This window comes from Bidens hawaiensis, unplaced genomic scaffold, assembly GCF_021521415.1.
Source record: "Bidens hawaiensis isolate Kalapana, Puna unplaced genomic scaffold, B.hawaiensis_p1.1 tig00026368_1, whole genome shotgun sequence".
In the NCBI taxonomy this organism is placed as follows: domain Eukaryota; kingdom Viridiplantae; phylum Streptophyta; class Magnoliopsida; order Asterales; family Asteraceae; genus Bidens; species Bidens hawaiensis.
Genome location: NW_027494241.1, coordinates 22612 through 47473, shown reverse-complemented (window position 1 = coordinate 47473; position 24862 = coordinate 22612). Strand labels below are relative to the sequence as shown.

The window sequence follows — 24862 nt, the reverse complement described above, 5'->3', positions numbered from 1 at the left end:
CACCAACAGACTCCCCCTTGGCAGTAGCTTCATTTCTCTTACATCTTCGTCTCGTCATGTAATATAAAAGCCATACCTTCCATCTTCAAGCATGTACACCTTGTCTCACACAAACTGAGACCACCCTTTGATATTTCTTCGCTTCATCTTTCCAAGCAGGAATATAAAAAATCTTCTTTTTGTTGAGTACCTGCAAATCAGCTTGAGACAAATTAACCAAGTGCATAGGATCATACACCCTTAAAATCTCCTGTTCATCTTGATCTTCCATCACAGCTTCAGCAGTTTGGCAATCAACATACCACCATTTAAGATCTTTTAACACATCTTGAGGCATAGTCTTCATTGGAACTTCTTTCATACAACGAATCGGTTTGTACTTCATCACCATCCAGGGCTTGCCATCAGCCCGAATTCCTCGATCTGTATCTTCAACCAACTTCCCCTTTTGAGGCTTCAACAGCTCAAACTTTTTCTCCTTAACAACTTCACTCCACACTATTTTACCAACCCAACTAGCAAAGTTGTCCCCACTCCTATTAATCAACCTTAAACGAGCCAAGTCCTTCACGTCACACTCAGGTAACGTATTGAATGATCTCAACTTCTTAGCAAAGTACTGAATCCCATCATATCTTTTCACCACAAATACTTTTAGCTGATCATCATACAACCAACAGATAATACCCTTTTTTGATTCAGCATATCCTTTAATATTATAACTCTTTTTGAACATCGTTGGTACCACTGGCTTCTTTGTTTTGTTACAATGAGCATATTCTTCTTTCCACCGTGGCTGTTCCTCCCACTCAGAATCACCCGACATATTATCATCTTGACCCACACGTTCTTGACTTGGAATATCATGTTCAACACTATCATCAGGTATCTCACCTTCCTCTAAGCCACTGTCAATCTCAATCTATTCACCAAGCTTTTCAATCTCACTAAGAGGCAACACATCTTCATCCATATCTTCCTCATCATCCACCACAACATTTTCACCACTTGTACTGCCAGATGGACCAGTAGCTTCATCATCCACCACAACCATCTCACCACTTGCACTGCCAGATGGACCAGTAGACTCCCCCTGAGATGTGGAAGCTCCAAGAGTTTGTTCAGTTCTTGGCAGCTCACCACCTGCATCTTTCGAAGCATTGGGATCATCATCTCTGTCCTCTCTCCTCTTGGTTCTCAACTCATCCCCTTTGCAACTGGTCTCCCCCTGAGATGCTAAGAACTGTTTAAGCGTATCAAAAAGTTTACCATGCCCAATAAGAAGAGATGACTGAATTTGGTTCGCAGCCACTAGCCGTTGAAGAGTTTATGTTATTCACAGAAGACAAACGTATAAAATAATATAAAATAAACATAAGAAAAATAGCATTGACGGGATCAAATTTCAGTCTGTAGAGAACCCAGCATGTTTAAGAAAAGATCTGAACATGGAATCATACTGATTAAGAGGCTGTCACAAAGATCCATGTTCAGCATTATTATGACATAGAGAAACAGGTTGAAGGCAGGTATAAAACTTAGCATGATTCTCATTGCTCCAGTGATACGGATTAGGTCCAATTAGGCTCAAAATTTAGATGGACATCACTTAAGGAATTGTGTGCCTCCTATCTATTCTCAAGACGTATTTGGCTTTCCCCAGATCACCTCGAGTTGACTTCAACCTGTAGTGTCTGATTTAAACATTGTACATTTGAGTCGGCTTCATAATCCTTACATCTTGCACAAGACTCAGTAAGTTTTTTTTTTTTTTTTAAGAAACTATAACAAATACCTGCAAGTCCCGAATCTGGATCACTGCAGAAGGATAACACAATCTACGTGGGGATCAAGACACTAACGGGCTCGTGTATGACTGGGTAATCACTTTTCTGCCTATCATTCGGAGAGATATATGTGTAGACATGCACATTTTAAAATGACTCTCCACAGTAAATCGAGCAGATTTAATTTGTATCACATTAACTTTTACGCACCATGGAAAGCTACCGTACCAACCAATGACTGTTTTAAAGTCTTTTAAGCCTAATAACTTCACCCGTTAGGCACACAAAATCAGTTCATCTATCATTTTCCATAGGTTGGATCAATTTTCAATTTAACATCAATTTTGAAGCTTCAAGAGAAGCTATAGACTGAAAAAGTATATCATTTCCCTAAAAGGAATTTTATATTCAGACGCCCCGATCACTTCTAAGTCTTTGGGTTAATGGCTATCCCAAAAATCCAGTAGATTAGCAGGACCAAACACATACAAATATGTGTCCCGCCAACTGAGTGTAACCGACATAATTTTCAGCGAGGGAATAAAAACTCATCACAACCGCCCCAGTGGCTTTCAGTTATTAGGTTAATGGCTATCCTTGAATCTACACGTAGATACAAGGACCAAACATATGCAAGGATATGTCCTTCAACCTTGAGCAACTGACATAATTCTCAGCGATAGTGAATTTTTTTTATTTGTTTTTTTTTAAGACACATGGTTACTCGGGATTGATCATCCCATTAAGCTCAATAAGGTTTTGAAAATGGGACCGGTCAAAGGCTTTTGTAAAAAGATCGGCAAAATTATCCAGTGAATCAACCTTTTTAAGCACGATTAATTTCTTCTCAGCACAATCCCGTATGAAATGATGACGAATGTCAATATGTTTTGTTTTACTATGTTTTACGGGATTGTTAGTTACTGAGATAGCAGCAATGTTATCAATGCAAATAGGAGTTGTGCTTTAATCTTCCACAAAATCTGAGAGACGCTCAGAAGATTGTGCTTTAACTCTTCCACAAAATTAATCTTCTCCAACTTGATTTTCCCATTAGTAACAGTACCGACTCCAGAAATTCTTCCTCCACTTTCTCCTGCAAAACTAACTCTTCCTTCTTGTACAGCTTTCAAATCACGTAACAATTTCTTGTTACCAGTCATGTGCCGGGAACAGCCGCTGTCGATAATCCCGAACCACACAATTACGAGCAAATGCTCTGATACCAATTGTAGGTTCCCAACCGGATCAACACAGGATTATCTCGTAACACGAGGGTGCGGAATCCCCTACGTATACGATATGAGTGTTTAGACGAGAGACACGTAACACGTAAGATAAAGGTTACTTTTCTATTAGATATGAATGCTAATCACACCGAAACGCTGCTTCGGCTTACAAGACGAATACCCCAAAAAACCTTAGCAACTAAGGCGCAAGTTAGGTTAATATATCACGACAACTTCGCCTAACACCCTAGGCGAAGTTGTCCCTAACTTCGCCATAACAAAAGTTCGCCAAAACCAAACCAAACTAACTAGTTTATCAAGACAAAACAAACATCGTAATGATTAAGTTAACGACACCCAATTAAGTTAACGACACACTCACAATTCTAATTCCATTTATTATCCAAACATTAACACACCCAATTAAGTTAACGACACACAGTTAATTATAAAACTTTCTGTTATTTATACTTCTCAGAATGCGGATGTTACATTTCCTTACAGTCACCTAATTAACTATGAACTAGTTCCTTTATACGAAATCCTACCTTACAACGCGAAAATCAAAGGCGGTCTAATATATTTAATTGATTTGATAGACAAAATTAACCAATTAAACCTAGACGGACTCCTTACGAAGAACTAAATCTAGCAAGCTTGATCAACAAAGACCTATCAATATGCTCGCACCTTACAGCTATTTAGATTAGCAGCACACTTTGGTTTATTTGATTAAATAATATTATTCCTATGATCTTATTGCAAATCAATCATAAAATAGTCAAAAACACAAAGTAGATGACCTGATAGCAACCTATCGTATGAGAAACAATAATCAAGGAAAATATCGAATTATAAACTCCTCAAAAAATCCTACGTATTCATATGCAACAACTCAATATAGTTAAACCTTTTACTAGTTCATAAAACCATAACGTTAAACAAATCCCGAATCAATATCAAACTTCAATCAAAGGTTCATCACATGCGTAGATAGTCAATGAGTTTTAGCCAGACATCATAAAATCAAACACAATAGTCTTAAAGGAATTCATGGTGAAAATAATTGAAAACGGAAGAAAATATGCGATAAAACCCATAATCTTCGTCTTCGAACAATGAGCACTTAATCTCTAAATTCGGCTTGTAATCATAGGGTATCTCTAGGTTTAAGTTTAGAGGTGTTTATATAGGTTTCTAGGCCCAAAACTAATCAAAAACAAGGAAGGTTCTAGAATCTAGGGGTGTAGGAGCTGCGCGGCCACCACATAGGCCTGTGGTCGTGCGGCGTGGCATGTCTAGGAGGAGGAGGCCTAGCCAGCCCGTTCGGGTTTAATTCTGATGTGTTCCGGTTCGTTCATGATCATCAGGTTCTCCGTTTTGACTTGTTTTAGCTCGTTTATCGCCCTTATTTAGCCACGATCAAGTCCTGGAACCTACGTTACACAAATATGTTAGTAGTATACAAATTCTAAATTAAAACCGAATCAAAAACTAATAAAATATTACATAAACTATACAAGGGAATTATATATAGTTAGCGTTATATCAAATATCCCCACACTTACTCTTTTTTCGTCCCTGAAAAATTCTAATTGCAATGGAATCAAAATCAGAAAATACGGTCTTAAAAACATATAGGTTGTTTAATGCTTAGATTAAAACAAAACCTTAATTGCTGGTACTGTTGTCCACTTAAACCCAGCCACCAGCATATCAACCCCCAAGCACAGTTAGCAATTAAGTTTAAGTAATATCAAAAACCTATATGTCTCACACCTTTAGAGTTAAGATCCTCCTACCCCTCTCAAGCATAGTAAAGACAATTTAATAAATTGGGTTGAAGCAAACTGGTTCAACATATCACCGTAAGATAAGACCACCTTAATCGTAAGAAGAAAATAACTTTGATGCAATTATGGATGATAGGTCAAGTGAGGTCATACGAGTACGTCCTAAATATTATTGGACTTTGTCCTATATATATTCTTTAAGAAAATATTTATTGAATAAAAACCACGAGCCCCAATGGTGTATCCTCAGAGTCGCCATCTTCTTTATTTATTTTTATAAAACAGAGTGGCGTGCTAATTTAAAGTGCATTCAATTGTCACCACCTTAGGGGGTGTTTGGTACAGAGAATGGAAAAGGAGAGAAAATAGAAATGGAAATGGAATTGTAGAGAAAGAGAATTGGTATGGAGAATGAGAATCATTTCTCTTGTTTGGTACACGAGAAAATAAACAGAGAACTCTACCATACCCAACCCCACCTCCACCCAACCTGACACCACTCACCACCGCAGCCCCACCACCACCACCAGCCCCACCACCACAGCCCCACACCACCAGCACCACCACCACAGCCCTTTCTTCAACCACAGCCCACCACCACCGGCTGCCGCCACCAAATCCCCTTCTTCAACCACAGTACACAAGAAATTAAAAAGATTCAAATTTTTGGAACATAAGATATAGAAAAAGGAGGCTCAGATCTGTCATCACTGCCTCTTTGGAGATTTTGTGGTGGTGGTTGTGGTGGCGATGATGATGATGATAATCAGAAGCCACCTGCGACCACCGCCGATTTCCACCACCACTGTCACCCACCTGCGACCACAATCACCCGACCATCTGAAAACCCTAACCTACCACGAACCACCACTTGAAACCCTAATCTCCGTTCACCCGTACCACCTGCAACCTACAACCGGTTACCATCTCTGTGTTCACCACTGCGAACGGCGGAGACGGGGTGGTGGTTGCAGACTTGGAGACGAGGTGGCGGTTGCAGACTTGGAGACGAGGTGGCGGCCGGAGACGGGGTGGTGGTCGGAGACGAGGTGGTGGCCGGAGACGAGGTGGTGGCATGCTATGAGGAGGCTGCTGAGAAATGGATTTCTCTTTGTTTTAAAGAGAAATGGAATTCTCTAGTTTTAGAGAAATAGAAAGAGAAATAGAAATGAAAAGTGGAAAACAAACAAAAGAAATATTTCTAATTCCATTTCTCCCCAATCAAATCCCTCTACCAAACACCCCCTTAGGGTAGTCAGCTTATGGTAATGCACCCTATGCCTTATCGAATTTCAGCTTCACTATTCCTCCTTAGGATGAGAACTCACAAAATCTAAGATTAATTAGTTTATTAAGAATATGTAGTGGGAAACCTTTCAAGACTAGTTGGGCCTATTGATACATCCCAAGATTAGTACGCTTTCTTTTATATCATCTCATATTATTAGTAGTTTGAAAAAGCCAAATTCTGATAATTATCATCATCTTCCATTTAAATGCAAAAAACCATATTCAAAGGACATTTTTCAGATTGTTTTTTATTTTTATTATTTTTTTATTTTTACTTTTATTTTTTATTTAATTTTTATATATAAAGTTAACTACGACTCAAATATCATATCCCTATACTTAAATTTTGCATTGTCCTTAATGCAAGGAGAAAGACAAAAAATAAAAATAAAATCGGATTACAAAAAAACTAAAAGCGTAAAAATAAAAACAAAACGTAAACATATTAGATAATGGAAAAGACTTAGGTGATAATATGCGGAATGAAACTTAATACCAAAGTCTTCTTCCATGAATGCCCTCCAACTCCGAACGTGCTCAGCAAATAATACCTCATTCTCTCACACACGAAGGCAATGGTAGAAACCATTGTTTTGCTGCACCCTTCAAACTGAACTGAAAAACGACCAATTTCACCTCATTCGCAGTGAACCCCTGACCTGAAATAGTAGCGCAAATCGAGTTAAACTCACTCAGATGAAGGTGTGGTTCCCCTATGGCTTTCCAAAAAATGTAGATATCCTGGTTAAACTACTCTGCCTCACTGAAAATGTCCTCCTATATCTTACTGGAATAATGATCGATAGTGGGTTCGTGACTACCTGTGGAATGAAATGTCTTTGACCCCCCCCCCCACCCCAACTGGTGGTGGGATAAACACTCTTGGGACCTCATCATCAAACTCATATAATAGAACATGTGGCTCTCAAGCAGCCTGACACCTCTGTGCTCTTCGATTTCTCGGTTGTTGATTTTACTGTTGCTTCTGATCAGGTGCTCGGTTATGTTGGGGGTATTTGTAACACCGTGTAAATAATTTTAGGTTAAAATGTCAAAAATGAAAGTTAAGGGACTGAAAATGAAAATTCTGGTTTTTCCTGAATCTTCGCGCGACGCAAAGACTAAATTGATCTACTTCGTGCTACGTGAAGCTGCTGGCACACGATTCAAGAAAAGTAGATTCTTTGCGCGACGCGAAGTGTTACTTTGCGTGACGCGAAACCTGGTTAAGTAATCAGATCCACGTGTCCAATTTTATTACCCCTTACCAAACAGACTCTAAAAGTGCTAGCAAAATGGGAACCTGTTTAAAACACGGTTAAGCATGTTTAATAAAGTACACTCTATAATTTTTTATATTTTTTAAAATAATTATAATTAGTAAGTTATACTCCATTATTTTATTTTTTTTGGCACGCGAAACATACAACTGTGTTATAAACATGTGATATAAAGCAATTAAACGAGTTTTATTTAAGTTTGACAATTGTGTTAATCGTGTCCTCTCGGACACGAAACAAACTTTTATATATTTGTAATTTGTTACATTTCTAAATATTTGTCCAAATACCTAGATATTGCTCCAAAACCTATAAAAAATAAAATAAAAAAAAAGATAGATAGATATCGTTTCAAAAGCTAAAACGAGATGCTGACTTTGTTTGAAAAACCCGATGTTAGTGATGTAATTTAATTATTTTCCCTTAGTTTTCTGTTAACCATGTAGTTTTCAATATTATGTTAAGCTTTTTTTTTATTTTTTTTTGGTTTTTTAAGACCATTCAAACAACTAGACATCGCATCAAAGGCTTAAACCTAAAGATCGAGGTCATTTTCATACCGTTTGAAAGACAAATGTAAAAAGATTTTATTGCCGTATATATTGTAACTCCATGATAAATGCACTCTATATTTAAGGTGTTTATTAGCGAGTTTATAATAAAAGACAAATAAAAAGTGAAAAAAAAAATTTTGATTGAAGAATTGTTGAAAGTTGAAACTTTGCACCAAATTGATAGAAACAGGCAATGTGTGGCGTTTACACATAGTTAAATTAGGAATGGTGAAAGTGACGTGACATTAAATAAAATAGGTTTTTAGTTCAGTGGTCAATAACTTAATTTAGGATTAATGAAAGTTTAATATTCATTAGTCATAACCAACAAAAAGGCCATATCTCAAAGCTTTTTGGTTTATACTTTAAAGTGTTAAAATGAATTCCAATTTATTTCAAATAATAAAAATAAATATGCATTAATAAAGTTTTGTTTATTTAATGCACTATCCCATATTCCCGTCACACAAGAAGTTTTGGTATTTGTTTTTAGAACGCCAATGTGCATCAACAAACAAGCAATTTGTTTTTAAAGTATTTCTCAAAGTGGGATTTAGGGTCTAAGCTTATTAGTTCTTCGAAATTGGTTCATATGTTATGATCATGTTAACCATTTTATTGAACAAAATGCTTGAATTGTACTCCCTCAAAGATTGCTATCATTTATCTGTTAGGCCATCTTAATGTTATTGTTAGGTCTTAGTACAAAAATGAATGACTCACCAACTGACAAATTCAATGGAAATCTATTAGCGAAGGTGGGCACCACAATAATATGATAATCCGTTGGAACCAAGACATATGTGATGTGATTTTAGAAAAAATTACCAACGGCCCTTAACGAGAGATCGCTGACGATCATTCAACAATGAATTATGGACAACTCTTTCAATTAAAGTTGCACTTAAAATGTTTTTTTTAGAATATACATATTTGAATATAAAGTTTTAATCTTTGTATACAAGATCTAACGAGATAAGTCCAGCTTAAAGACTTGGGATATAAACTTGAAAATATGTATTACCTAGCACTTTATTGCAATCATTTTGTTTTTGAATGAAGATTCCATCATCACTTTTGAGAATTCATGTTCAAGAGTATTAAAGCTAATTAAATTTATAAACATGTGTAATTTGGTGTCGAAGTCTTAAAATTTTTGTTAATCTAATGTTGAGATTCAACTTTAGTGTAAAAAAGTTGAACTCTCGTTCCAGAGTAAGATGCAGCAAAGTCTTTTCAGATTTCACATCTAATATGAAAATCCAAACCAAATTGTCTGGTCTAATGTTATAAAGGTGTTAGATAAGACTTTACCTTTTAAAATAACGAGGGATAAAATTTAATTGGTGATAGGTAATTATAGCAAAAGAGTCGTTGATAATTAAAGGAGATTCAAAGCTGATCATATGTTAATGCTCAAAATTTGGCTATTAAACATATTAAAGAGCTAGGGTTTTGTGTGCATATCTATGAGGGTTTTTATAAAAAAAAAAAAAAAAGGTTGATTAGATTTTATGTAATCTTACTAAACTTTAATTTGACACAGTAAGAGCATTCACATCCCTTACCCCTTATGTTTGTTTCCTAGTGTAGCTTCTTGCTATTCAAGGTTGTTGTCTTAATAAAATTGGCTGCTAAAAAAACCAAAGAATATGAAAGGTAGGAATATAGTTGGGGCACATATTATCAAGAAGTAATACAACATAGGGCGCGTTCGTTTCACGGAATGGAAAGGAATTGGAATTTGAATTTGCATAGAATTTGGAATTGGAAGGAATAGGATTTGGAATCCGAACATTCCAATAGGAATTGGAATTCGAAGGATTTGAAATCCAATTCCATTCTTGGTGTGTTCGTTTAACAAAGGAATTGGAATCGAGTTTTTTTTTTTTTTTAAGTAGAATAACGACGGAAACATTTTAGTGTTTTTAGATTTTTTATTTTTTATTTATATTTTGTGTTATGATTTTTTTTATGACTTTTTAGGGGTTTTCTATTAAGATCAAAAACCCCTCAAAAAAATATTCAAAAATAATAATAAAAAAATTGTAACTCAAAATATAAATCAAAAACAAAAAAAGTAAAAAAACCAAAGTATTTTATTCGTTGTTCTCATTAAAAAAAATCTAGAAAAGATTCCAACGAATTCACTTGAAATCCTCCACATCTTGGAAGGATTTAGAATCTCATCATTTAAAGGAATTTGAAGGAATTAAATTCCAATTCCAATTCCAATTTCTTGACAATCGAACGCATCAAAAGGAAATTAAGATTCCAATTCCAACGAAACGAACACGCCATGTCATAGGATTTTAATTCCAATTCCTTTGAATTCCCACGAATTCTGTGAAACGAACGCGCTCTTAGTTAATATTATTATATCTACTTTTTCTAATATGAAAATGAATTTCGAAAGAACAAGAGTTGGTTGACCAAAACTTAGAAACTAGGATATCAAAATTAAAGAAATGATTATTTCACATCTACTCTGACATCCAACACGTGTGAGGATGGAATTTCGAAATGTTTAGACATGGATTTAGGGACAACGTCAATGGCACGACATCAACACATGATTTACCCGATCAACGACTAATTACTTCACTTAACATAATGCATATTTTGCGTTGACAATATTTATATTTAACTGTTTTCAAAATTCTTTAAAAGTGTTTCAAATAAAGTTGTTTTTCTGACACACAAGAACCTATTATTAAAAGATCCTTTTTATGTCTTTTGTTTTACTTGAGCATGTATCCTTGAATATTCAAGGAGAATTTGAAAGTAAAATTAATTAAATTATCTTTTATATAATACACAAAATAATATTTATGCGTATTTTTTTTATACTTTTCATCTACGGTTTTATACTTTTATCAAGCACTATATACAACTAAAATCATTAGTTGATCCCCTTTTATTAAAAACGAATGACTTAAAATAGCCAATTTTAGTTTTGTTTCAGTCTGGAAGCATTTGAAAGTTAATTTAGTTAAACACCATCGCTCCTTATACAAGAGCAGTTTTTACCGAATATTTTATATGCTGTGAACAATACACTTTAATCATTTATGATGATTTAATCCCTAGCCGAGTTTGAATGATTACCTTTTGATTTACCAGAAGCAGAAGAAGAATTGCTAGCAGGTTATCAAACATAAGATTTAGGTACCACCTTTGGTTTATTTTATTAATACATACATACATACATACGCTTTTTGTATTTGTAATTTTCATCTTCGGTTTAATCCATAAAGTCCATAACCGACTAATACAAACATAAGGAGGTTCATGAGTACTTAATCATTTTTGTTATGTAGACGGTTTCAATTTGATTCTGAAGACAATAACTAAAATCACTCGGTATAAAATGATCTCTATATTTTTATCTCTAAATATGGATGCAAAATAATTTATTTTGAAGAATATTCTATAAATTTTCTCACGTGCCCTAATATGTTCCAAAACGATATTCATGTATGTATATATATACTGACTAAAATTATCTATATAGCATGTTTTAGTTTTGTTAAATTGTTTTTTCAACATAGCCAATTTATACCAACTTATTTAATCTTTATTTAATATTATTGGGTTAAAATGGTAAAACAACGGGTGGATCATGAATTTATGGATTATTGGGCTGGGCTTTGTTTGGATTCGGTCTGGGGTGTAAAGGACAACCTAGATGGGCTCGGATTCATCATTCATCTGGGTCTAATCGTCTAATCATTAAATTAGAGTTTTGGTTTGCGAGTGAAGTAAAACATGGCGTTGGGTTGTTTAAAAAGCCTGAGACTTGAAGTTCATTTGAATAAAGCTTACGCAAAAATTGTTCCAAATCATATGCTAGATAAACAAGTCGAGTCAACTTGACTCGTTTAAACAAGTCGAGTCAACTGAGGTGAGTTTGCTCATTGGTGTTTTAGAATAATTTAATTTTTAATCTGTATCTATTTTAGTCAAGTATTAAGCCCAATACAATCTCAAGTTCAAAGTCCAAATCCACCTTAAATTTACCAGTTACTTGCTCTTATAATAAAGTTTAATAGTTGAACTATGAAGCATCCACTAGTTTGAAACTTAGGGCTTAATCTGAATCACCTTTTCAATTTGTATGAGAAATACAAAAAATCCATGAAACTTGTCTCAAAATTTCCAGTAATATAAAAAATTACAAATTTAGAAAATACTAGAGCCACAGCTAGCTCAAGCTTTTGCCGAGCCAAAGCTCAAATTTTAGCTCTTAAGTGTCATCGACTCTAGCAGTCTAGCTTAACCTAGTTGGCTAGTTTAGGTTTGGACCTAGATGAAGAAACAAGGATGTAGAGTGTAAAGTAAAGTAAAGTAAAAAATATATATATAGAATATGTGACTTAAAAAATTCACCAAACCTTTATTTAAATGTTACAAATACGTTAATATTTTAAGCACTGCTTAAATACAAAAAACAGCAAGTATATCTTAGTAATTCGGATAAAAGACATTACAAAGTTTGTTATATCTTCACAATCGAATTTGTGAACACACATGAGCTTCTTTTGCTTCGCCCTAAATCGTTGTTGAAAATAGCCTTCAAACCCAGGTTCTTTGGATGTCTTCAAGAAGAACATGTAAGCAAATGCAAAATGGAAAGATGTGACAAAGAAGCAAATTGGCTCCATTACATCCCAACTTAGTTCCCAAAATGTTAATCTCATGAACCCTAATGTTTGTAGGATTAATAATCCAAGGCCAAAATAGAGCTCACATTGAACTTGGGATATTGCTTGTTGATTAATCAAAGCCATTTGTCGTTCTAGTTCTTCAAGTTTTTGTTTTCTAGGGTCGTTTGGGATTGCTATCGATTGTGAGATTACTTTCTCCATTGATTTTGCAACCCAAACATGTTTCATGCAATTTGGTGAGCATTGGTTTATGTAAATCGTTGAGAAATCAACATCAAATCTTAGAATTGATTAAGTCGTTTAGAAATTGACATCAAATCTCTTTACTAAAAGCTGAATGATGATACTGTTCTAGTCATATCTAGTCTTAAAAAATCATTGGTATGCAATCAGTGGTCAAGCGAGCCCTAATCTCGAGCTCCGCTTATTTAACCTATAAATGCTTGAGCATGAACTCTATCGATCCATGAGCAATTTTTTCAAGCTAGGCTCGGTTATTTAAATGTTCTCTATATTCATTTGTGTGCATCTATAATTATTTTGGGGAAAATTCCCAAAATTTCCATTCTATAGAAAGAGATTCCAAACACCCCCCCCCCCTCGGTTCGTAATTCGAGTTTCCAGATTTGTCCCGATGCTATCCCATCGGTGGCGACATGTTTGATAATCGAGCCGATAGGTTATTGATTCAATCATAACCCTTCGCCGACGTCATGTTTCTGAACATAACCCGTCGCCAACGACATGTTTCTAACCATAACCCGTCGCCAACAGTATGCTTCCAAACATTACAAACTAAAAAAAATGTATAATAACTAGGGGTGAGCATGATAAGGGCCGGACCTTTGAACCCCGATTACCCGACTCACAAAACCCTTAATTAGACCCAGGTATATAATATGGGTCGGGTTAAGGGTCTTTAAATTTCACTTTAAAGGATAAATGAGTTTCAAAGGTCCGACCCTTATTCATTTCCTTAACTCGTTTATACTTTCAAGATATACATAAGATGCCCAATTCATCTGAAATTTAGGAGAGATTTGTATTTCATATATGATTCATCTGAAATTTCCCAACTGCTAAAAAAATAAATAAATAAATAAAGGACCATACTACTGATTGGAAACAGAGATATGGGAACCACTGAGTTTTTCTCTACCTGTATTGTGAATGTGAATATTATTTGCTTCAGTTCAAATGGTTGATAAACTTTCGAAGTTAGACTTTACTATGTTACTAAATGAAAGTATAGTTATAGGATTCATATATTAAATTCATGTATAAGATATGCGACTAGTAAATGCTGAAATGAAGATGTGATTACTAAAACTCGTTTACATCAAAACTAAGAACATTGTTCGAAGCTTGATGTTGTGGAGCATGCTGCATGATCACCAAACTTGTTTACATTGGATGGTGGATTAGCTTTTTGGACCTTCAGAGGACGGGAGACTTTAGATGGAAGCATGCCGTCGGCGACGGGTCATGTCTGGAAACATACCATTGACGGCGGGTTATGTTTGGATACACGTCGGTGGTGACGGTTTTATGTTTGGAAACATGTTGTGGGCGAAGGGTTATTCTCGGAAATATGTCCTATGTGACGGGTATGATTGGATTAGTAAGACATCAACTCAATATAAAACACGTAGTCACCGACGGGATAGCTTCGGGACAAATTTGGAAACTCGAAGTAGGGGACGCATATGTGGAATCTCTTTCTTTATGTAGAAGGGGCATTATGGAAAATTTTCCATTATTTTATACTTATTTATAATTATTATTATTTTTTATATGTAACAAGTTGTAAATTTATATGTAATGCGACAGGCTCGTTTACTAAATGACTTATATTACAAGCTTGAGTTTCTTTAAGCGCGACTCGATTCAAACTTTTAACATACCTGATGGGGGCGGATGAAGACGACGCTCCCCAACACAAGAACATCTCCGGCCACATCCAACACTTTGGCAAACTCAACCCCTAGATCCTGATCATTACACGCGTCAACACAAACACTAATAAATTCAGTGTAGGTAATCGAATTTGTTGGGATCATTTTTAAGACTCCTTCTCACATTCTGCAGCTGTGAACACCTAACAATTTTCATAGCATCACGAACGGAAAACCCGCCGGAATTCGAACCAGCCGGAGACCATTAGCAGTCGGAAATGTTCAGTTTCTTCCTAAGGTTTAATATTTCTGGCCGCTTGAATCCGGTGGAAGAAGACGTCTCCCGCGACGTGAAAAGGTGATGATGGAAGTTGGGTATGATGGTGGTTAATGGTATTGGTGAATGTGGTATATTGTCGATTGACGGAAGCCGGTGTTTATAGAGATGTTTTGCTATGGCTTATCGGAGTGCCATATTAGTGCCGGTGAATAATATTTTGGATTCCTGCATGTCCTTTGGTTATTTATACATGATGACAAGTTAGGATGATGTTTAGTTTTTATATATTTAAATAACTTTAATAATTGAATTTTAAAGAATAAATTTTGGTGAGCGTTTGTAATTGATTTGGGGAGGACCATTTAAAAATGGGGAAAATTCTCAAATAGTTATTTATGAAAATAAAATTCTAGTTTTAAGTATGATTTTCATAGAATTCTAAAAATATGTATTATAAACTAGTCGTGACGAGTAGAGTCTTTTAGTACACGAGTAGTTTGCAGATCCAATCAAAACATGCCACGTAACCATAAACTAACCGTGACGAGTAAGTTTACTAACCATCTAATCATCACGACTAAAGTAGTTGCATGCCTCGTGATCAACACCCACGAGTACTGCATAAATGTTTTAGTCGTGACGAGTAGATTACAACTTTTCGAGACTCGAGTAGTTTACTAAACTAACCATAACGAGTTGTTTTGTTTACCAAATTCATCGAACCGATTAGTTTTACAAGAAACTAACTGGACCGGTTAGTTTGAAATATCAAATAGTAACTACGAGTAGTTCTTCCTTACATATTCCCAATACGAGTAGTTCTTCCATAAACATATCCAATACGAGTAGTTTGTTACCATTTAACCCGTCACAACTAGTTTGACCTTATAATCTACTCGTGGCTACTCATTTTAGCATTAATATTATTTAATTAAAAAATATTCTAAAATATTACTCGTCGAGATACAATTAATTAAATCCTACTCGTCGCGGTATGTTTATTTGGATACTACTCGGCCCGACTTGTTTGGAGAAAGCTTTTCAAATTCTCTTTTAGTTTATGTGTTTGAAACCTTTTAGTTTCTAATTCTCTTCCAACCAAGTACAAGAGTGATGGCCATCGCATTCCACTAGGACCACGGTGTGTTTTTCACTTTATTCCCGACAAACATAGAATATGGATTCCAAACTAGGTGATAACAATCCAAAGTCGATGGAAACGAAAGGGGAGACCAAGAAAAGGATGAAAAGGGACGTGAAAAAGCAAAAACGAACTAGAAAGTGATTGACTCTGGATTCCGTTGAGGGTAATGTGGAGGGCCACGGGTTGGTTAATATGGGGCTATTCAAAAAGTTCAGGGCTCATGGCTCGCTTAATAAAAGTTCGAATAAAACTAGCTATAAAAAGTTGGGCTAGTAAAAATTTTTGAAGAGCTAGCTAAAACCTTAATGTGTGAGACAAAGGACCACAAGTCGGAAAGGGAATTTGAAATTAAAAGGTTTCAAACACATAAACTAAAAGAGAATTTGAAAAGGTTTCTCAAACAAATCACGTCGAGTAGTATCCAAATAATCATACCACGGCGAGTAGGATTTAATTAATTGTACATCGGCGAGTAATCTTTTAGATATTTTTTAATTAATTCATATTAACGCTAAAATGAGTAGCCACGGGTAGATTATAAGGTCAAACTAGTCGCGATGGGTTACATGGTAACAAACTACCCGTATTGGATATGTTTATGGAAGAACTACTCGTATTGGGAATGTGTAAGGAAGAACTACTCGTAGTTACTATTTGAGATTTCAAACTAACCAGTCTAGTTAGTTTCTTGTAAAACTAACCGGTTTGATGAATATGGTAAACAAAACAACTCGTTATGGTTAGTTTAGTAACTACTCGTGTCTCGAAAAGATGTAATCTACTCGTCACGACTAAAACATTTTTGCAGTACTCGTGGGTGTTGATGCGGGATGACGGTTGGAACCAAGCATCGACTTTTTATGATTTTATACGTACCCGGAGTTATGCCGGGAGGTTCAACCGGGTTGTACCGGGTTGTGTACTTGTGATTTAATGAAATGAAATAATTATATTTATCACATTAATAGTGTCATGAGCTTGTGAGCAATCTGTACGTACCGACCTGACATATTCCAAATAACAATGATTTACAAATAACAATAAAAATCGAAAATATTTTCACGGATCGCTTAAAACATTTCAATTAAGTGTTTGGTAAGTCTTTTTCGGCTTAACGAATGATACAATGCTTGGTTTGTAACTATCTTTCGCGTTTAAATCTATAGCGGGTAGTTAAATGAGCATGTTTTCGTTTAACTTGTTTGCTATCAACCTAAGGCCATATTACTAATATTTTAGCTTATATTAAACGTATAACACTTATAGATGCCCCCCCCCCCCGGGATTTCTGGGTCATAACCCGACCCGTTCGGTTAATCGTTCGTTTGTTACGCAAAAAGCGTTTATTTGCTTAATCGGTAAATACGTACTGAGGTGTACCTTGTTTTGGCTCAAATGTCACATTCTCCCCCCGTTAGAAAATTTCATCCCCGAAATTTGTTTATTCAACTTTGTCTTTATTTGGAAACAGGTGCGGGTATTTCTTTTTAAATTCGAATTTCCGCTTCCACGTGAATTCGGGTCCCCGTTCTGAATTCCACCGAACTTTGACTAGAGTGATTTTGTTGTGTCTTAATTGTTTTATTTTTCCCTCTAATATTTCCACCAGTTCTTCAACGAAATTCAGTTTTTCGTTTATGTTTAAGTCTTTTAATGGCACAATTTCGGTTTCGTCAGTATGGCACTTTTTCAGGTTTGATATATGAAAGACATCGTGAATAGAACTCAACTCCAAAGGTAATTTCAGTCGGTAGGCTACAGGACCGATCTTAGAAATTACTTCATACGGTCCAATTTATCACGGAGCTAGTTTACCAGTTTTACCGAATCGAATGACGCCTTTCCACGGGGATACCTTGAGGAATACTTTATCGCCTATTTCAAAAGATAACGGTTTCCTACGAACATCAGCGTAGCTTTTCTGTCGATCTCGGGCGATTTTCAATTTGTTAGTGATTTTACGGATTTTATCGGTGGTTTCTTGAATCAAGTCAGATCGCGTAATTTGGGTTTCTCCAACCTCATTCCAGCACAAGGGTGATCTACATTTCCGCCCGTACAGTGCTTCATATGGTGCCGCTTGAATGCTACTGTGATAGCTATTGTTGTACGAAAATTCGACCAGTGGAAGATGTTGATCCCAGTTCCCACCGAAGTCTAGTACACAAGCGCGAAGCAAATCTTCTATGGTTTGAATGGTTCGCTCAGATTGACCGTCGGTTTGGAGATGGTAGGTGGTACTTAGGTCAATTCGGGTTCCCAAAGCTTCTTGTACGGCTTGCCAGAAACGAGAGGTTAAATGGCTATCACGATCAGAAATAATTGAAACGGGTACGCCGTGTCGGGATACGATTTCATTTATGTAAATGTGAGCAAGTTTTTTGGTTGTGTAGGTTGTACGAATTGGAAGGAAGTGTGTGGATTTGGTTAGTCGGTCAACTATTACCCATATAGCATCGTTTCCTCGGGAAGTTTTAGGGAGGTGTGTTACAAAATTCATGGTAATTTGTTCCCATTTCCATTGTGGTATTTCCGGTTGGTGCAACATTCCCGAAGGTTTTTGATATTCGGCCTTAACCCTCGCACAAGTTAAACATTTACCGACATACGTGGCTATATCCTTCATACTGGGCCACCAATAATACTCCACTAAGTTTTTTGGTTGGTAGGTTATACATCTTATCTGTTCCAGGGTGAATGGAGTATTTGGACTTATGGGCTTCGTCCATGATCAAGTCACACAGATTGTTGAAAGTGGGAATCCAAACTCGGTTTTTGTAGTATAAAATTTCGTCGGTTCTTTCTTCAAAGTTTTGTTCGGTCCCATGTAAGCTTTCATCTTCCAAATGATCTCCTTTCAGGGCTTCGTTTTGAGCAATACGAATTTGTTCGTTGAGACTGGTTTGGACAATCATTCCAAGTGCTTGGACCCGTAGTGGTTTGATCCTGTCTTTTCTGCTCAAAGTATCTGCTACTATATTTGCCTTGCCCGGATCGTATCAATCTCACAATCATAATCGTTCAACAGCTCTACCCATCTCCTATGCCTCATGTTTAGTTCTTTTTGGTCGAAAATATGGTGTAGGCTCTTGTGGTCGGTGTATACTGTACATTTGGTGCCATACAAATAGTGCCTCCAGATCTTAAGTCCGAAAATAACCGCACCCAGTTCCAAATCATGTGTAGTATAATTCTTCTCGTGCACCTTTAACTGCCGAGAAGCATATGCTATGACTTTATTTCTTTGCATTAGTACGCATCCTAAGCCTTTTCGGGACGCGTCATAATAAACTACCAAATCATGAGTTCCCTCTAGAAGACTTAGTATCGGGGCTTGGCATAGTTTCTGTTTTAGTAATTGAAAAGCCGCTTCTTGATCTTCTCCCCATACATAAGCACGATCTTTTTTAGTCAAAAGGGTTAAAGGTTGGGCTATGCTGGAAAAGTTAGCAATAAAGCGTCGGTAATACCCAGCTAATCCCAAAAATTGGCGGATCTCTTTTGGTGACTTTGGGGCTTGCCAATTTTAAATGGCTTCAATTTTGCTCGGGTCTACATGAATACCGTGCCAGTTAACAACGTGCCCTAGAAATTGTACCTCTTGTAGTCAAAATTCACATTTTGATAATTTGGCATACAACTTTTCCTGCCTCAACAACTCCAAAATGGTTCGTAAGTGCTGATCGTGGTCCTCTTTAGTTTTCGAATATATCAAAATGTCATCAATAAACACGATAACGAATTTGTCGAGGTATGATTTACAAACTCGATTCATAAGATCCATGAAAACTGCAGGAGCATTAGTCAGTCCGAACAGCATAACTAAGAATTCGTAGTGACCATAACGAGTTCGGAACACCGTTTTAAACACATCTTCCTCTTGAATCTTAACTTGATGGTAACCGGATTGAAGGTCAATTTTTGAGAAATAGTTTGCCCCTTGAAGTTGATCAAATAAGTCGTATATTCGTGGAAGAGGGTATCGGTTTTTGATGGTAACTTTGTTTAATTCCCGGTAATCGATACACATTCTAAAACTTCCATCTTTCTTCTTTACGAACAATACCAGTGCTCCCCAAGGAGAATAACTGGGACGTATAAAACCCTTATCTAACAATTCCTGCAACTGGTTGGATAATTCTTGCATTTCAGAGGGTGCCAGCCGGTAAGGTGCCTTAGCCATGGGGGCTGATCCTGGGATTAAGTCAATACGGAATTCAACCTGTCGGTTCGGTGGTAATCCAGGTAGATCATCGGGAAAGACATCGGGGTATTCGCGTACAACGGGAATCTCTTCTATGCATTTCTCATCAGGGTTCTTTATAGTCACGTTTGCCAAAAATGCCATACAACCTTGGCGTAAACATTTCAACACTTTGAGATGAGACACGAGAGGTATTATCGAACCAGACTTCTCTCCTTGCACCACAATCATTTCACCTTCCGCAAGGGGAATTTTAACTTTCTTGTCGTTACACACAATCTCTGCCTTATACTTGGTTAACCAGTCCATGCCGACAATAACATCAAAACTTCCTAACTCTATCGGGAGTAAGTTAATAAGGAATGGGTGGTCATTAAGAATAATGGAACAGTTTTGGACTATTTGGTTGACAGTTATAGAGTTACCGTTAGCGAGTTCTATAGTATAGGGATTTTTTAGTTCACTAACTGGCATATTACCTAGGGATACAAAACTAGTGGAAACAAAGCTTCTATCGGCACCCGTGTCAAATAATACAGAAGCATAATGATCAGAAACAACAAATGTACCTGTTACTACATTTGGGTCTTGTCGTGCTTCTCCAGACCCGATAACGAACGCGCGTCCTCTAGGCGCCCCAAAATTCGATGCTTGGTTCCGACCTGTGACTGCTCCTTGAATCAGCTTGGGGCAGTCTTTTCTAAAATGCTCCGTGCTACCACATTCATAGCAAGCACGACGGTTTGCTGGTGCTGTGATTTGTTGGATAGGTTGTTGACGAATCAGTTGCGGTCTAGGTGGTTGCGGACAGCGAGGTTGAGTTGCTTGGGTTGGTCGGTTGACAATTCCCATACTGACTCTACAACTAGGGCCATTATGCCCCGTTCTCCCACACTTTTGACAAATTAACAGTCTGCACTCACCCACGTGATGAAAACTACATTTATCACATTTTGGCCATGGTCCCTTGTACCTGTCTCGTTTCACCTCAGAGCTGCTCATGACATAATTTTGTATTGTCGGGCGTGCACGTTTATTTGCTGGCCTTCCTTGTGATCCTGATCCATAATTGGTTCGCTTCATACCCGATGACTCCCCGGCCATTCTCAACACTCCACTTCTTACCAAGTCAAAAGTCACAATGTCGGCTTGAGTCATGGCATTCTCGAACGATGTGTGACACACGGAGTTTATCAAACTCCTCACTTCCGGGGCTAAACCCCAAATATAACGTTCAACTCATTTTGTCCTCGGGAGTTACTAACCAATGTACTAAGCGAGCCAGTTCATTGAAGTGGTTGGTATACCCCAGATGATCCGCTCCTTTCATTTCTAAACTCCAGAGTTCGTGTTCTAAACTTTGTATTTTGTTCTTTGGGCAAAAATGTTCTAGCATCAATGTTTTAAGTTTTGCCCAAGTTATGCGGTTAACCGTATCTTGCCCTTTTATCTGAACTGTAGTGTTCCATCACATCAAAGCATGATCCGTAAAAGTAGAGGCAACATACTTGACAATGTTTTCGGGTGGACAATTGCTAATATTGAGAACATATTCCGTCTTCTCTATCCATTTAATCAGCTCGTTTGGCCCTTCGATGCCTTTGAATTCAATCGGTTTACAAGCCATAAAGTTTTTAATCGAATATTCTCTTCGAGGGGGATTAGGGTTGTTATTGTTATTGTTTAGGTTCGGTGGAGGATTATTGTTGTTGACATTATTTGTATCCGGTGGGGGATTATTGGCATTGGGAAGGGCATTTGTATTAGGTGGGGGATTATTATTTGTGACTGTTTCATTGTTGGTTGGGGGGAGCATTATTGATTTGTTGCTGGTTTGTTTGTATATTGGCATTAACACCGGCAGTTACTTGTGTTACAATAAGTGGTATTGCTGCCTGCATTTGCCGAGCAATCATCTCGGCTATTTCTGCTTTAGTCATGGGGGTTGCTTTCTTTGGGGTCATTCTATAATGATAAACAAATATAAGCCAATTAATACTAATACCAGTCTACGGCTCTATGTAAACCCAGATAACATACTGACATTTCACAAATTGTTCTGTACATTGATAACAAAAGGTACATAGACTTAGCTGATAAAGGCCAGTGCTTGCATGTATATATCAAAACCTGTCAATAAGTAACTGTTAGACTTAACCCTGTAAGGGTCAGTTGTAACATCCAACTTTTGTTAAATAAATAACATAAAGTTTTGTTAATAGTGTGTGTCGTTAAAGTAGTCTTGTGTTAAGTGTTTGGGAAGTAGGAATTGGGAATGGGTGGTGGGACCCATGAAACCCCCTCTATATATAACCCAACCACTTCTTCCTTTTCTTTTCCTTTCACATCCAAACACACACACACACACTCAAGAAACGCACACATACTTTCTCTCTAGCACTCGGATTTAAAATCCAAGCCAAAGAAGGGTGGAATCTCGTGTTTAACATCGTCAAGCAACAAGAATCACGTCCAGATCTACGTATTGTCCAGATCTGAACTCGAACCTGAAGCAAAAGGTGGGTTTCGGTTTAAATGGTTAAGTTTTATGGTTAGAATCGTCATGCAAACAAATATAATGATAGATCGGGTTGTAAAATGTAAGAAAAAAATAAACTTGGTAAGTTATAACCTCTCGGGTGCACTTTGTGATAAAAAGTTGGTGTTGGGACTTTGAGAGATGGGTTCAAGATCAGGATCAGGTGCATGGGGTCAGAATGTGTCAAAAGTTGGGAAAGAGTAAAAATCAGGTCCTGAGGAAGAGCCACGAAGTAAAATGGCTTAAAAATGGTAAAAGCGAAGAAAGGCAGGCATTTCACTTCGCTCAGCGATGAGAAGCGAAACAGTTATTTCGCTTCGCTCAGCGATGAGAAGCGAAACAGTCCTTTCGCTTCGCTCAGCGATGATAAGCGAAACAGTCATTTCGCTTCGCTCAGCCATGCGAAGCGAAAAAGCATGCGAAGCGAAATTTTTCCATGCGAAATTTTATAAAATTCATTTTCTGATGCATTTTTTGTTAAAGGACTGTAGGTTCCCTGGACGGATCACACGAGATATCTCGGTCTACTCAGGTGCGGAATCTCTGCGTAGATCGTTACGAGCGTAGAAAGCAAATCAAACAAACACACACGAATAAACCGAAACACGTTATATATTAATAACTGAACTCACGTGATATGAATCACTGATACAATGAACTCAAACCAGCTTAGATCAACTCGATGAACTCTCTCAACACTAAGCCGTAACCTAGTATAAATACACGACAACTTCGCCTGATATGTTCAGGCGAAGTTGTCCATAACTTCGCTTGTTCAACAAGTTCGCCTAGGCGAACTTGTTAACAACTTCGCTTAAACAAAAACATAAATAACATTACAGACTCGATTACAGACACTAGACTATGAACTACTGACATTTATGCACCAACAGACTCCCCCTTGGCAGTAGCTTCATATCTTGATCTTTAAGCACTTGTCTTGTAATCTTCACGCATGCACTCCTTCTCTAACACATACCGTGACTACTCGCTGATACTTCCTCGCTTCGTCTTTCCAAGCAGGAATATAGAATATCTTCTTTTCATTCAACACTTGCAGATCAGCTTTCGATAAGTTAACAAGATGCATCGGATCATACACCCTCAGCACTTCTTGTTCGTCTTCGTCTTCCATCACGGCTTCAGCAGTCTGGCAATCAACATACCACCATTTAAGATTCTTCAACACATCTTGAGGCATAATCTTCATTGGAACCTCCTTAATGCATCGAATCGGTTTGTACTTCATTACCATCCATGGCTTGCCATCTGCTCTCATTCCCCTTTCTTTATCTTCCACTAGCTTTCCCTTCTGTGGCTTTAATAACTCAAACTTCTTCTCTTTTATGCTTTCTTTCCACACGATATTCCCAATAACCCTTGCCATGTTGTCGTCGCTTCTATTGATCAGCCCCAATCTAGCCAAATCCTTCACCTCACATTCAGGAAATGTATTGAGAGATCTCAACGTTCTTTTAAAATACTGAATCCCATCAAAACGTTTCACCACAAACAACTTTATCTGTTCATCATATAGCCAACAAATAATTCCTTTCTTCGACTCAGCATAGCCTTTGATATTATAACTCTTCTTGAACATGGTTGGAACAGCAGGCTTCTTAGTTTTAATAAACCAATGAGCACAGCCTTCCTTCCACCTAGGCTGCTCCTCCCACTCAGTCTCATCATTTTCCATCTCAGTACCCATATCGGCTTTCTCAACATCTGGGATCTCGTGTTCAACATTTTCTTCAATTATTTCACCTTCTTCAATCACAATCTGTGCTCCAATCTTCTCAATCTCCTCAATAGGCAGCACATCATCATCAAACATCACATCATCCTCTAGCATATCATCATCCAATTCTTTCAATGCATCGATCACATCATCATCATCATTAACCATCACCACCTCATCACCACCAACTGCACCTGCAGACTCCCCCTGAGCTGTGGAAGTCCCAAGAGCTTGAGTAGTTCTTGGCAACTCACCACCTGCATCTTTCGATGCATTGGGATCATCGTCTTTGTCATTCCTCTTCTTTGTCCTTAACTCGTCGCCTTTACAGCCTGTCTCCCCCTGAGATGCCAAGAACTCCTTCATAGCATCTATAATTCTCCCATGTTCAATCCGGAGGGACGACTGTAGTTTATTCTCTGCTACAATGCGCTGAATAGCCTGGGTCTGGATAAAGTTTAT

General features: G+C 37.2%; 1 pseudogene; it reads right to left on the bottom strand.

Moving 5' to 3' along the window:
* Positions 1–12397: 12397 nt before the first annotated feature.
* Positions 12398–14760, bottom strand: LOC143573305 (calcium uniporter protein 5, mitochondrial-like; annotated as a pseudogene).
* Between the last annotated feature and the right edge of the window lie 10102 nt (positions 14761–24862).